Raw genomic sequence first — 9895 nt, forward strand, 5'->3', positions numbered from 1 at the left:
GTTCCTTAACGGTCACCTAGTCATAACCAATTGGAATCCATTAATAAAGTAAATCAATAAGAGGTTCACAATCTAAAACCACGCTCCGGAGATCAATCCTGCACACTCGGGAATCTCAATCTACCCAAACGGGGTAAAGAACCCATCCCCGAGCCTTAAAAGTCATCCCAAGCCCTAAAATAGGCTTGCTGGAAAATGGACCAGCGCTGAGGCGCTATTTCAAGTCAGAGAGGCCCAGCTCTCTGCCTTGCCTAGCGCTGCTGCGCCAATCACAGACCAGAATCCTTCTGGTTTCCTTCCTTGCGACTTCCCCTAAAAAATAACCCTTCAAACCAGCCCCAAACATCACCCAAACATGCCACTCAACCCCTAAACTTCATAAATATCACAACCTCATCAAAACCCAATCAATCTTACTCAAAACTTTCACTAATTCCCAACTATCCACATCAAAATCTCCTTGACTGAAAACTAAAAGAAAAACAAAGTAAAGCTTAAATTTCATGGATGATTTCTTACCTCAAGCTGGTTTTGAGTCCTCTTCAATGGATGAACCAAGATCCTAAGCTCAAACCTTTAATTTCCTAGCTTATTTCTTCAAATTGGATCTCAAAAATTGAAAGGAAGAATGAGAGAAGTATAGGCACGGGAGAGAGAGAGATGAGGATGATGATGCTCTATTTTTGGTTCTGTTTCTACAGCTTACTAGAGTCATATATATCTTAGGGTTAAAAAGAGAATATTGCCCCTAGGTCAATTAAATCCCTCTAAAGACTTCCAAGGGTAAAACCGTCCTTTCCTGCCTATCTCGTTAATTATAATTAACACTCTCCAATTCCTGTTATTCTCAATATTCCCAAATGCTAATAATTCATATCCCACTACCCTTTAATTCCTAGCAACGTTCTAATCACCAAATTACCCCAAGACTCACCCCGAGCCCCAAAACTAACCCTGTTATGACTAGACCGATAACTTGCATTCAATGATCGTCTCATGCCGAATGGCTCGAACGAATCCACATATAATGTGGTATTATTCATAACTCACCCACATGCACAAAAATACACAATTATGCCCTCAACGGGTCAAATTACCAAAATGCCCTTCTAATGAAATATGAACCCATATGCATGCGTTTATCATCATATAATAACATAATTCACATGAACATGCATATAGTCATTAAATAGCATAATAATTCAATTATGGCCCTCCCGGCCTCCTAATCAAGGTCCTGAACCTTATTAGGAAAATTGGGGCATTACATACACTCACCACTAAAGATAAGCTCGACTCAGGGTTTGGTAACTATTTATGTGGTTATGTGTTTGACTGCTTAAATAGGATATAAATGCCTTATCTGCATACTTGTTTAGGGAGCATGAGATATACTAATAGGGTCTGACCCTTGACTGTTGCATAAATGATAAAGAACATGCTTATTAGCATTGTTATTGCTTGTGAATGCAAAGGCACTGCTTATTAGCATTGTTATATGGACATGTAGGTCATAATGTGCTTATTAGCATTGTTAATTGCATATATGCCAGGGAATTCTTATTAGCACTGTTAATACTGGCAAGGATTAAAGAACATGCTTATTAGCATTGCTGTACATGTATAAAGACTTGAACATGATTATTTGCATTGTTAGTTGCTTATGAATGCGAGAAATGCTTATTAGCATTGTTATTTGCTGATAAATATCAAGAAGTGCTTATTAGCACCATTATTGAGTATATTATGTGTGGGCATGCTTATTAGCATTGCATCTATTTGTTTGCTCGGTCTTAGACCGTCAGGCGGCAAGAGGTATAGTTACTACTTACCTAACGACTAATTTGATCAATGCAGAGTGGGATTGTTATTAGAATGCTTCCTCGAAGGTCAGAGAGGTTGGTTGGCCAAGAGATACAGGCCAGGGAAAAGAATGATCAGGGCCAGGCCCCACCACCAGCTTCAGAAAACTGACAACATGTGCTTGATGATATGCAAGCCAGGTTACAAAGGCAGGAAGAAAAGATCTGCCTCTTGAGTCAGCAACAGGTTCCAACAGGGAACCTACAGCCCATAGTACTGGCAGTGTCACAGCTAGAGGTACTAGCAGTAGTACAGCCCCAGGCAAGGGGAGATAGATGGGAACCCTTGTATGAGAGGTTCAGGAAATAACACCCTCCAATTTTTTAGGGCAGCTCAGACCCACTGAAGGTTGAGCAATGGATGACTATGATAACCACCATCCTAGATTTCATGAGGGTAGGTGGTAATGAGAGAGTGGCTTGCGCCACTTACATGTTTCAGGAGGATTCCCGAATATGGTGGGAGGTGGTTTCTCAAACTAGAGCAGTAAACACTATGGAATAGAAAGAATTCAGAACTCTGTTCAACGGGAAATACTACAATAACGTAGTTAAAGTTGTGAAGGCTGAAGAGTTCAGTAAGTTACTTCAAGGCAACATGATAGTGACAGATTATGCCTTAAAGTTTGACAGATTTGCAAAGTTTTTCGGGCCCATTGATGGGACCAGGAGAGAGAGGTTTCTCCAGGGGCTACAGCCTATGATAGCCCAAGATGTTCGTATTACTACTGTGTGAGGGGTGACTACTTATGCACAGGCTTTGGAGAAGGTGCTCACAACTGAGAGCATAGAGAGCAAGATCTGGCGTGAGAATGCAGCCAGAAGGGATTCTAGGAGGTCGGGACCTCCATTTTCTGGCTTTGGTAAGGTCGGAGGCCCTAGTGGCCAAAAGAGAAAGACTCCTTATACAGTTTCAGCTCCAAAGCCAGATAGGAGGCCACGGGGCATACAGATAGGCCGCCAGGGTGGCGGTGAGACCTGGAAGGCATCCCCAAAGAGTACTCGGTGCAGGAGGCACCATATTAGGAAATATCAGGCAAAGGCCTTCTTCGTCTGTGAGTGTAATGACCCACTACTCTAGACTTTTGGACCATTAACGAAACTATACATACAAATCCTTAATAAAACTTACATTTGCAAAAATACCATAACTTTATTAGAAAACTTGTAAAAATAAGAGTTACTTACAAAAATATCAAGAAGGATATGGGATCCCATTGTTTGAAAAACAAAACATAACATGATTTATAATAAAAAGAGATTACATAATAAGTGCGGAAAATACATATAAAACCATAAAACAAGACTACATCCTCGAAAATCGAACTCTCGACTCCTTGAATCCATTCACCATCGATACACAATCTCCAAGCATCCATGAACCTTTCCACCACTAATAGCTATTTTCCTGCACATATATACAAAAAGGAATGAGCCTAATGCCCGGCAAGGAAAATCTAACACATACTTCATATACATAAATTTCATAATAAACATAAAGACATAACATAACACTTATTACATACACATACTATAATGCCCATTACTACTTGGGGTCCCATAGACTAAACAAGTCATATGCCCATGAGATTAATGGGGTCCTACTAGCTAAGTAGGTCATATGCCCATAATCTATTTGGGGTCTTGTTAGTCATATGGGTCATATGCCCAAGCCTACTGTTATCCAGATTTCCGGATAGCGTTTAGATGGATAACCTCGGGGAAGCAGAATTATCAAAGTCTTTCACGAAGAATGACCAGGGCTCACGGATGGACAGAAAGGCTTCGCCTCACCCGTTTAGTGTCCAGCACACTCTTTCAAGCAACCGCGACCCGGAAGCTCGTCAATTCTCCCGGACTCCCAAAGGGATATCCTTCGGGGAAGGTCCTTCTAGAAGAAGCTCTTCAGGTTACCTTCGCGGATACAGTTCCGTGCCTCGCACGGAAGAAGACCAAGCAGTCGAGTCACGGAGGAGGCATAGTTGGAATGATACTCACCTGACACAGGATCCCGCCTGACAGGTCGAGGCCGCACACATCCCAGCACGCCTAAAAGTGCCTTTTCGCCTACTGTTCCGCTGACAGCCTGGAAAAGACCGCTGCCTTTTGACATTCCCCATATTTTCATGTAATTATACCTACGTAGAGCCTTGTAGCCATGCTACTAGGGTAATGGTATCCCCTATTTACGGCTGGTGTAATTAAGACTCAGAGGGGCAGAGTAAAACCCTAATCCAAAACCCTAGCTATAAAGACCTCCTCATTTTACCATAGAAGGAGAGGGCCAACAGGTTACAGAGCAAGAACTCTGCCAAAATCTCTCTAGCTTCATCTTCTTCAAGAGAACCCGAGAGAAACATTGTGAGTTTGTGAGGTTCTTGTACACCAGCCATTTTACTGTAATTCTCTACAAGTATAATAACATCGACTCGTGGACTAGGGCTCGTTAACGCCTGAACCACGTAAAAAACCTGTTTGTCTATTTATATTTCTGCACTTCTACAGTTCTTATCTTTTTATTATTTTGTTTGTATTCGTTTCCGAAAAACTCGGTAAACATTTTGGTGCTTTCATTGAGAGCTGTAGGGAGTTGTTAGTCAGCTCTTTTTCTGTGTACGTTTTTTGTATTCACTCCGTACTGAAAAGATGGTGACTACGAGAAAATCCACGGTTGACAAGAATGCTAGGGTCAACCCCGATACTATGATGGAAGATGCGGTACAAAATGAACCCTCGGCAGCCCAGACCGAAGGAGAAAGTACCCACGACTCGGACTACCAAGGTGAAGACCCGACATCCCGCCAGGATCGGGTCAGTACTGAAGATACGACATATTTAGAAAACGAAGAAGAGTATGTCCGAGACGGTTACTACAAAGACGGCTACTGCTACGAGAAGGATCCAGAACTGGTCCAAGTAGCCGAAGAACTGGTGGCCACTAAGGCCAAGCTTGCTGAGCAGGAGCGCGTCTCCGAAAAAATGCAGCGCATGATGGAGCGCCTCCAAAGCAAGTTCGGAGATCTAGGCGACTCGGACGAGGACGCCTCTGTTTTAGGTGGTGCTGATGCCACCATGCCGGATCTAGCCGCTGCTGGACCATCCAAAGCCACCCCTAACAAGGGAAAAGAAAAAGTTGGGGAGCCTGTGCGCACTAACGCCCCTGCACCTCCTAAAGGCGTGAATCACCAGGCCGACTGCCCCCCCCCCCCCGCGCAGAAGGTCTCTGGCGCTCCTAAGCCCAGACGTCCTTCAGCCCCAAGGGGGCACTCTGTGCCTAAAGGGCCCGGTGCTAAGGCACCCAGGCCTAGGGGAAGGAACAACCGCCCCAGTGATTCCGTCAACCAGGACGGTCGGGCTGCAGACATGCACTCCGAAGATAGCTGGTCCACTGTGGACCTAAGAAGAAGGTTGGAGGCCAAGTATGAAAAGGCCAAAGGAGAAAAGGCCCGGCCTCGCGGAGATGACCTGCGAACATCAGATTGAGTCAAAGCCAACATTAAAGCATCAGAAACCATAGACTGCTCAGAAACAGCCTTGTCAACCACACTCACAGAATAACAGCTATCACTTTCTCTTGGGTATGTCATTGCCTTGAATACATTGAACACCACTTCTTCACCTTGAACATGAAGCTTCAATTCACCCTTCTGAACATCAATGAGAGCTTGGCCTGTGACTAGGAATGGTCTTCCAAGAATAATAGGTACATCAGTATCCTCCTCCATATCAAGAACGATAAAGTTAGCAGGAAAAATAAATTTATCCACCTTCACAAGAACATCTTGAATGATACCCCGTGGATGCTTCATAGATCTATCTGCCAACTGCAAAGTAACTATTTTTGGCCTTGCTTCACCCAAATCAAGTCTTTTGAACATAGATAAAGGCATCAGATTTATACTCACCCCCAAATCACACAAGGCATGCTTACACTCAAATTTCCCTATTGTGCAAGGTATAGATAAGCTCCCCGGATCTCTCAAATTTTGGGGTGAATTCCTCTGCAATATTGCACTGCATTCTTCAGTGAGCGCCACCGTCTCATAGTCTTCCATCTTCCTCTTCTTGGACAATATCTCTTTCATGAACTTCACATAACTGGCATCTGCTCTAAAGCCTCAGCAAACAGGATGTTGATGTGTAACTTTTGAATACTACTAAAAACTTAGAAAACTGTTTATCGAGTGTAGTTTTTCTAAGTCTCTGAGGATATGGAACACGAACTGGCTGGTCAACAACAACTGGAGGACTCTTTTCTGAACTCTGGTGGTCTTCAGTAACCCCTTTCTCAATTGTATCATATTTCTCACCCAACTCTTCATTCTGAACTACTGATTGTTGTACACTGGGCTGCTTCACTTGCTTACCACTCCTCAACGCAATTTCCTAACAATTCTCCTTAGGATTCACCACAGTATTGCTTGGCAAATTCCCTTGAGGTCTGTTATTAAGCATGTTGGCCAACTGACCCACTTGTGTCTCAAGGTTTCGAATGGAGGACATGGTCTCAGTCATGAATTGAGTCTTAGTATTAGTGAGAGTCAACAAAGCTGCTTGCAATTCATTGGGCTTTTCTGGTTGATCCTGTGGCCTTGGCTACTGTGAAGATGAAACTTGATTCATAGGTTGTTGTGTTATATTCTGCTGGTATTGGCCTTGAAACTATGAGTGTTGGCCCTAATTGTTTCTCCATGAGAAATTTGGGTGATTTCTCCACCCAGGATTGTAAGTGTTGGAGAATGGGTTTTTGAAAGGCCTCTAAAAATTTCCCACTGCTTGAACCTAAGCTTGGTCCATGGGAATATTATTATTAAGGTCAGAAGAAGGGCATTGATCAAAAGAGTGTGGACCCCCACATATTCCACAACCTACTGACATTTGAATGGCATTAGCAGACACAGTATTATGTTGTAGTTGTTTTGTTAAGGAAGCAACCTGAGCAGTCAAGGCGTGATTGCATCTAATTCATGAACCCCAGCTACCTTTTTGTTACTAGGCGTACGCTCATCTGACCATTGATGATTGTTTGTCACCATATCTTCCAACAACTCATATGCCTCGTTGGCACTTTTACTCATAAATGCCCCTCCAGCTGCAGCATCAATTATAGTGCAAGTAGTACCGCACAATCTGTTGTAAAAATTATGGACCAACATCCACTTTTCAATGTCGCGATGGGGACATTTTCTCAGCAACTCCTTGAACCTTTCCCAAGAGTCATACAAAGATTCACCATCCAGCTGATAAAAATTATTAATCTCCTCTCTCAATTTAGCAGCTTTTGATGGAGGAAAGAACTTGGCAAGGAATTTCTGAGCCAAATCCTCCCAAGTATTTATAGAATTGGATTGCAGGGAGTTAAACCAACTCTTAGCTCTTTCTTGCATCGAATAGGGAATAGCCTCAACCTGGTTGCATCGTCGCTCACTCCATTATACTTGAAAGTAGCACACAGCTCCAGGAAATTACCTATGTGCATGTGTGGATCTTCAGAGGTAGACCACCAAATTGTACTATACCCTGAACCATTTGGAGGATCGTCGACTTAATCTCAAAATAATTAGTGGAAACAGTCGGTGGTCGGATGCATGTATGTACCCCCGTAACAGTAAGGAGTACATAATCCCTCAAACTTCGAACGACAGGATTCTGAGGTTGCACCTGGGCTGGTGCAGCTGGGTATACTCTTTCATTACCATTGTTCCCCACATCATCATTATTTATGTTCTCAACCATGGCAACAGCAGAGTTCTCAACCCTCTTGTTTCTATAATTCTGCCTGCAAGTCTTCTCAAACTCAAGATTAATAGGAACAATATTATTTTTCCCCTCCTTCTACGCATATAATAAAATTACCTGAAATAGAAGTAAACAAATGCAAGCGAACCAAGTTAGAAACTCTTTAAAAGACAACCACATCAGAAATAAAATTAACTATTTTAATATTGATCATTTTTCAGTCCACGACAATGGCGCCAAAAACTTATTGCGAATTTTATAACTACGCAAGTATACATAATCGCAATTTTGTAATAAATCTCGATAAGAACGACTATCATCCCACAAAGACTGATTTATCAATTACCAAATAATTAATTTCTAGTTTATACCTGGTTAACAAAAAATGAATTTTTGAATTTTTGAAAACAAGAAAACAGAAATAAATGAAAAGTGCATAAATCTAATAATACCAATAACACAAGGATTAAATTCACTATGAAACAATTAGGAATCCTAATCTTCTTTACTATCCACTCTATTATTCTTTAATGCAATTACCACTGAATTCTTCTCACTGAAATGATAGGCATACAAAAGTGTTAACCATTCGAGTTAAGAAATAAAAAACTCGACCTAATGTGAATTTCCTATATTTCTATGGTCAATTCAAACAATAAGAAGCAATGAATATAGCCCTAAATCACATAAATCAATTTGATACTCTCGATCTAAATTGAAATCTATGTCTATTCAATTTTAGCATATTTAAATCTCACCTTTCAGATTTTGATTCAAATTCATAAATCGTATGTAAAAGGTGCGCAATCAATCACATACACAATAAACACACACTAAATAGATTTCAGATGAAGGAGAAATAGATAAATGCATTAAATCATAATAGAGTTTCAAGATAGTCAATTAGAAAACCTAAACAAAAATTTAGTTCATAAACATCATTCTAAACATGAATATCAATGGAAAATAACATAAAATTCTAAAGTAAAAGAAAAAGAAATGTTGAAAATAATCGGTCGTGCTCCACAGTGTATTCCTTGCTCTCCAAAATCGTCATCTCTTCTTTTCTTTCGAAATTAGGTTTATAACCTAATTTTTTTCTTTCTGAAGTAACTAGGGTCGTGAGCCGTATCCCGAAAACTAACTTTGTTCGTTGAGGCAAGCTGTGGCCCAACTTTCCATCTGTCGCGGCCCGTACATTTATTCTGGTCTTGAGAATCCCTTAGCACCACGACCCCTCCTTCCAGAGTCGCGGCCCTGGCAGAACTTTGAAAACATGCATTCTGTGAAGGACCTAGTCGTGGCACTACCAAGTCGTGCCACGACTCTTAATAATTTCTTAAAATTACACACTTTTTGTCCCAAGAGTTCACCAAGGCTATAAAATATCTTAAGGACTCTTCTTTTCACAAAAATAACATCAAAACGCTAATTATTTCATCATTTTTCTGCCAATTTTCTTCATTTGCTCTTTTCCTTTAATTATTGACTAAAACCTGAAAAACGACAAGACAAGCGTAATACTGCACTAAATAATAGAAAAACTTAAATAAAAAACTATCTAAAACACAACCTGAACACAACACAAAACTAGACTCAACAATGAGCAGCCAGTTTAAATCTTAGATAGGAAGGACAAGGTCCTAAGGAACAAGACTATACCTATAGTTAAGGTATTATGGAGGAATAACAAGGTTGAGGAAGCAACCTGGGAGATGGAGGCAGATATGCAAAATCAGTATCCCGAGGTGTTCAGGTAAAATTTCGAGGATGAAATTTCTGTAAGAAGGGGATAGTTGTAACGTCCCAAATTACCTAATAAAGCTTAGGGCCTTAATTAGGGGGGTAGGATGGAAATTTATGGAAATTATATGTTTATGTGATATATATGCGTGTAATTATGTGATTATGTGAGTTATATGATAATATGACTAGATATGCATGTTTAGGTGTATTAAATATGCATGTGGGCCCGTTTCTTATTAGAAGGGAAATTTTCTTAATTTGGCATGTTATGGGTATATTTGGCATATGTGTGATATATGTGTGAGACCACATTATTATGTGGATATATTTGGATTACTCGGAACGAGACGATCCTAGGGAGCAAGTTAGCGGGAAAGTCACAACGGGACCTAATACCCGACTCAGAGTGAGTCAAGGGGTATTTCGGGTATCTAGTACTTTTTGGGTTATTGGATAACGGGAATGAACATTGGAGGACATATTCGATATTAGTGAGATTAAGAGGGAATTTCGGGAGTTTTGATAATTTTGCCCTCGGGGACATTTTT

The 9895-nt window shown here is 41.0% G+C and overlaps 1 non-coding gene across 1 annotated transcript; it reads left to right on the plus strand.

The window, feature by feature from the left end:
- Positions 1–7028: 7028 nt before the first annotated feature.
- LOC133813427 (small nucleolar RNA R71) lies at positions 7029–7135 on the plus strand. The gene has a single exon (XR_009884439.1). It is a non-coding gene; the product is annotated as a small nucleolar RNA R71 (small nucleolar RNA).
- The last annotated feature ends 2760 nt before the right edge of the window (positions 7136–9895 follow it).

This window comes from Humulus lupulus, chromosome 1, assembly GCF_963169125.1.
Source record: "Humulus lupulus chromosome 1, drHumLupu1.1, whole genome shotgun sequence".
In the NCBI taxonomy this organism is placed as follows: Eukaryota; Viridiplantae; Streptophyta; class Magnoliopsida; order Rosales; family Cannabaceae; genus Humulus; species Humulus lupulus.